Here is a 6,000-nt window from a genome sequence, read left to right as displayed (position 1 = left end):
TCTTTTTCGCTGACCCTCTACTTTACCAAGTATGATGTCCTTCTCCAGGGACTGATCCCTCCTGATAACATGTCCAAAGTACATGAGACAAAGTCTCGCCATCCTCACTTTCAAGGAGCATTCTGGCTGCACTTCTTCTAACACGGATTTGTTCATTCCTGTGGCAGTCCACGGTATATTCAATATTCTTGCCAACACCATAATTCAAAGGCATCAATTCTTCTCTGGTCTTCCTTATTCACTGTCCAGCTTTCACATGCAAATGAGGTGATTGAAAATACCAGGTCTTGGGTCAGGCGCACCTTAGTCCTCAAAGTGACATCTTTGCTTTTCAACACTTTAAAGAGGTCTTTTGCAGCAGATCTGCCACTGTAATACGTTGTTTGATTTCTTGACTGCTGATTCCATGGGCAATGATTGTGGATCTTAGTAAAATGAAATCCTTGACAATTTCAATCTTTTCTCCATTTATCATGATGCTGCTTACTGGTCTAGTTGTGAAGATTTTTGTTTTCTTTATGTTGAGGTGTAATCCATACTGAAGGCTGTAGTCTTTGATCTTCATCAGTAAGTGCTTCAAGTCCTCTTCACTTTTAGCAAGCAAGGTTGTGTCATCTGCATATTGCAGGCTGTTAATGAGTCTTCCACTGATCCTGATGCCATGTTCTTCTTCATACAGTCCACCATGTCAAATTTATGCAGTGCAACTAAATCAATGCTTAGAGGGAATTTAAAGCATCAAATGCTCATATTACAAAAGATGTGTAGAAGGATTAACTTTGGGTTGGAGGAAGGATACCTCTTTTCATTGTAACAAGAAGGAAGGATCAGAATATGGGTAGGCTTGGTGACAGTTATGGAAGTCATTGTCAATGGCTTGTGTAGTCTCTGAAGTATGAGGTGAGTTCATCTACTGATAGTGAGGGCTGGGGGTGTTGGGAAGGCTGAGGATTGCAGGTAGTGGTAAACATCTGAAATACCTGTGGTGAGAAAGGAAGAGAGCACTGAAAAGGGAAAACAGAGTGACTGGACTGCACTGCACTTGGAGCCCAGTTGAGGTTGGTAACTATTTTAAAAAGTTCAAACATGAGAACATGATTTTGTAAAGCAGGAAGGGCAGAGAAGATAGACATTTAAAATTTAGTTTTTCTAGGCAGATAAGTTGAAAGTGACAATGAAATAAGAGGACTGAAGATATCAGCAAGTGGCTGAAGGGTCAGTCTATGGAATATAAGACAGGGAAGAAAATAACAGGAGTGAGCTGAGATAGGTAAACACCAGGGCTTCAAACCATCCTTCCAGTTCGAATCCATGCCAAGAATTTCCATTTCTAACAAGTTCCCAGATGATGCTAATGATGCTGGTTAGGGACCAATTCTGAGAATCACTAGTACAGCCAAACCAAAACCAAACCCACTGCTGACGATTCTGACTGATAGCGACCCTATAGGAACTAGCAGAGCAGTGGTCCTCAAAATTTATTACACATAAGAATCACCTGGGGATCTTGTTAAACTGTAGATTAGGATTCAGTATATCTGGGGTGGAAATGCAAATTCTCAGCAGGGCTTTGAACCAGATGAACCGGTTTGAAGCCCTGATAAAAACGATGTCAGTATAATGTGAGAAACCTGAGAGGACCAGATATTGTGGTGAGACTGGATGTTATTTTAATATTTCAACATTGCTGAGTGATGACATAGATAGGATGCAGTTACTGAAGCCGATGCTTGAAGTGGCGTGAAAGAGCAGTCACTGAAGACGAGAAGGTTAAAGAACTGAAATGATGCTGGAAAGACAGGCTAACACACTTACGTTCACTGCAGCATTATTCACAATAACAAAAAGATGGAAACAACGTAAGTGCCCATCAATGGATGAATGGATAAACAAAACACGGTACATCAATACAATGGAATGCTACACAGTCATAAAGAATGATGATGAATCCTCCAAACATCTTATAATGTGGATGAATCTGGAGGACACTGTGCCAAGTGAAATAAGTCAATCATAAAAGAATATTGTATGATCATACTTTTATAAGAAGACAAGAATAGATATATATACAAAGACCAACGCTCACTGGTAGTTACCAAGGATGGGAAGAGGAAAGGGAAGTACTCTCAAGATAGTAGACACTTGTTATTTTTGGTGATGGGAAAGTTAGCATCGAATGTGGGTGAAGTACACACAGCTCGACGAAGGTAAATGGTGTCACTAATAAGTTCACAAGATAAAAGGATATTTTTGGTAAAGGATATGACAAATATAATTTTGCAACAACACCAACAACCAAAAACTATGTGTGCAGTTACACAAATATGTACATAGGCAAATATGTGTATGGGTATGAATATATGAGTACATATATGTGCCCAGATATATCTATAGGCACATGTACATACAGATATGTGTTTGCATGCATGCATATCCATATATATAATAAACCACATAGGGGACACAGTTACAGATACTTCTTAGACATAACCAAACACCGTGCAAGGTTGGTTTTCTGAGTGTGACAGTTTAGGAGCATAGTGTCATGAGACAACTCAGTTAAATGGTATAATGTAGTTCATAATGTGTTTGTTGGTAAGTAGTGTCTGGGGTCTCAAAAGCTTGCGAGTAGTCATCTAAGATACGACTATTGGTCTCTGCACGTCTGTAACAAAAGAGAAAGAAAGTAACCAAAAACCCAGAAGAAAGCAGTCTACAAGACTAACAGTCTACACGAACCACGGCCTCATCTACCCCGAGACCAAAAGAATTAAATGGTGCTCGGCTACCACTACCAACCATTCTGATCAGGGCCACAATAGATGGATCCTGATAGAACAGGAGAAAAATGTGGAACATAACTCAAATTCTGAAAAAGTCCAGACTTACTGGACCGGTTGAGACTAGAGGACTTCTTGAGACTGTTGCCCTGAGATACACTTTAAACTTTAAACCGAAATTATCCTTTGAGGTCAACTTTTAGCTAAATAACACTTTGGCTCATAAAATAAAGAATATCACCTGTGAGTAATAAGTTTCTTTTAAAAAATCACCTATATGAGACCAAATGGTCAAAAATGACCCTAAAGCAAAGATGAGAAGGGGTCAGGAAAACTAGAGTACTGGAAATGGTACAACCAGATTGGAACGAATGAGAATGATGACACATTGTGAAAAATGTAACCAATATCACTGAGTAATTTGTATAGAAATTGTTAAATGGGAGCCTAATGCTGTGTAAACTTTCAGCTTAAACACAATATTATTTAAAAAAAACAAAGATAGGAAAGTAAACACTCAAATTATCTAGAATGATGGTAGACTTGGAATGGAAAGAAAGGCTGTAAACCAGGACCTAAAGTTTTCAATGAATGAAAGCAAATAGAAAGTACAGAGAAGACAGTGAACAAGAAAAGGAGAAAGTGATAAAAATCAGTGGCCCACTTCTTCAAAAAGCAGAAATTTTTATGAGAGTAATTATTTCACGTTTTAAAACTTTTTCCATTACTTTTCAAGTAATTGGCTATGTTCTAGAGCGCTGATGTTGCTCAAAATATGTCTAATAGAGTACTTTTCTTATAAGGAAAATATGCAATACAGATTATTATAAGAGTATACAAACATAGGTCTGTTTTACCAGTTCAGCAAAAAAAAAAAAAAAAAAAAAACCTGAGTAAAGATGCATTAACTCTTGAACACAGAAAACAAATAGCATATGAATAATTTATTGAGAGCTTATGCTCTCAGCAGCTTTACTAACAGAAGTGGTATTTATGAAATCCCACAGGATAATCTAACAACTTAAATATATGCAAAAGGAAACACAAGACTAAGCATCCTTAATAATGAATCCGATAATATTAAGGCTATTTTCTGCAAAGAATGCTGTGTAAAACAAACATGTCTCAGAAAACCAAGTCACAGTCTCACTAGGTCTGTACACTGGGTTCTAGAATTCTTCTATGCAACTGGATTATTTACTGATAGAAAGAAACTGAATTCAAAAGCTTGTTAACTCAATCCTGCATTAGTAAGCTGTCATATTAAGTCACAAACAACTTCATATTTCATTGATTGAGTTCTTAATCGCTTGAGAACACACTTCTAGTGTGAAATAATTTAGGAGAAGGGGGCAGGGGGAAAACTTCAAAATCCAAGAAATAATGTTAATAATGTTAGACACCAGTCCTAACATATTCACAATGAAGCCATATATATAACAAAGAGAAAACCAAAAAAACCAAACCCACTGCCATCGAGTTGATTCTCACTCATAGCGACACTATAGGACAGAGAAAAAATGCCCCATAGGGTTTCCAAGGCTGTAATCTTTACGGAAGCAGACTGCCACATCTTTCTCCCGAGAGTGGCTGGTGAGTTTGAACCGCCAATCTTTCAGTTCGCAGCCGAACGCTTAAGCACTTCGCCACCTGGGCTCCTCATAATAAACAGAAGCAGCTGCAGATGCATCTGTGGGAGTACAATAAGACTTTTCCACACTACTGTAACAACGTTTCACTTTCACACAGATGAGATTTAGTCACTAAAATGAAATGCAAATAGCCCTTAGTCATATGAAAAGATGCTCAACCTCACTCATTATAAGAGAAATGTAAAACTACACTGAGATACAATTTCTCACCTATCAGATTGGCAAAAATCCAAATGTTTAACAACATACTGTATAGGCAAAGCTGTGAAGAAACAGGCTGATGGGAATGCAAAATAGTGCACTCACTATAAAGGAGAATTTGCAACATCTAGTACAATCACATATGTATTTTATCCTTTGTCTATGTCAACAATCCTATGTTTATGAATCTATCCCAAAGATACACTGGCCAAAACATGAAAATAGGTATACACAAGGCTATAAATTGCTGCACTATTTGTAATACTAGTCTGGAAACAACTTTGATTATCCATCAATAAGGGACAGGTTGAATAAAACTATGGCACATCCACACAATAGAGTACTATGCAGTTGTAAAGTTGAATTACTCAATATTCTACCATGGAGTGATTGTTAGAATAAATTAAGTGGAAAAGCAAGGTTGGAGAAAAGTGGGTATATTTGCCTAAGAGAGATGGGATGTTAATACATACACACACACATAGAATATTTAATACCTATAGGGAAAAGAAATATGGTGGAGGAGACAGGGATTGAAGCTAGATGTCTCCGAACAGAACTTGTTAATAGATTTGACTTTGGAACCATGTAAATATTTTACATAATTAAAAAATTAAATTTCAAAAAACCCCTAAAAATTAAAGGCAAAATGAAGCAAATGAACCTAACTCTCCAATTGCCATTATAACCACACAGAGTGTCTAAGTGAATTTCAAAACACAATAACCAAACTGTACACACTGAGATATACTCTAAGGATCAAAAATACACAAAAAAAAATTAAATTGTTTTTAATAAACATTTTTTGCTGTTAATATTGGTACTATTATCTGACACTGTTGTGTGTGTGCTGTGGGATAAACCAATTAAGTAATTTCATTGATGTCACTGAGAATAGGGATTTTTAGTATGGGAGACAAGTGATATAGTTGTAAAATAAATGAAAGTAACTTTATAAATTAGTAACTTCACAGTAGAGAAACACTATCTCAGCCAGGTGATCAAAGTCAACATCGACAATGATAAGTCATGTTGATAGTATATACTCTTGATACGACGTGATGAAAACGACATTTTACAAAGCTCTGTGGTCTTCCTCCCAAAATGCATAACCCCAGTCTAATTACGAAGAAAACATCGGGCAAATCCCAGTCGAGAAGCATTCTACAAAATACGTGATCGCTAATCCTCAAAACAAGGAAAGTCTGAAACTGTCACAGCCAAAGAAGAGTCTAAGGAACTCACTATGCATACATAGCGCACATTTAACAAGTGGGATGTTATGCTCCCCTCCCTTCAGGGTGGAGTAGCTACATAAATAAAGTAAATGTAATGTGGTATCCTGAATGGGACCCTGGAACATGTAA

At 37.1% G+C, this 6,000-nt stretch overlaps 1 protein-coding gene across 1 annotated transcript in view; it reads right to left on the bottom strand.

Annotated features, from left to right (window-relative positions):
• NEO1 (neogenin 1) overlaps positions 1-6,000 on the bottom strand; it is a 216,027-nt gene that overhangs the window by 174,857 nt on the left and 35,170 nt on the right. The window lies entirely within an intron of this gene.

Source organism: Trichechus manatus, unplaced genomic scaffold (genome assembly GCF_000243295.1).
Source record: "Trichechus manatus latirostris isolate Lorelei unplaced genomic scaffold, TriManLat1.0 scaffold00030, whole genome shotgun sequence".
Classification (NCBI taxonomy): domain Eukaryota; kingdom Metazoa; phylum Chordata; class Mammalia; order Sirenia; family Trichechidae; genus Trichechus; species Trichechus manatus.
The sequence above is the reverse complement of the archived record's forward strand: the minus strand, read 5'-3'. Positions and strand labels throughout refer to the sequence as shown.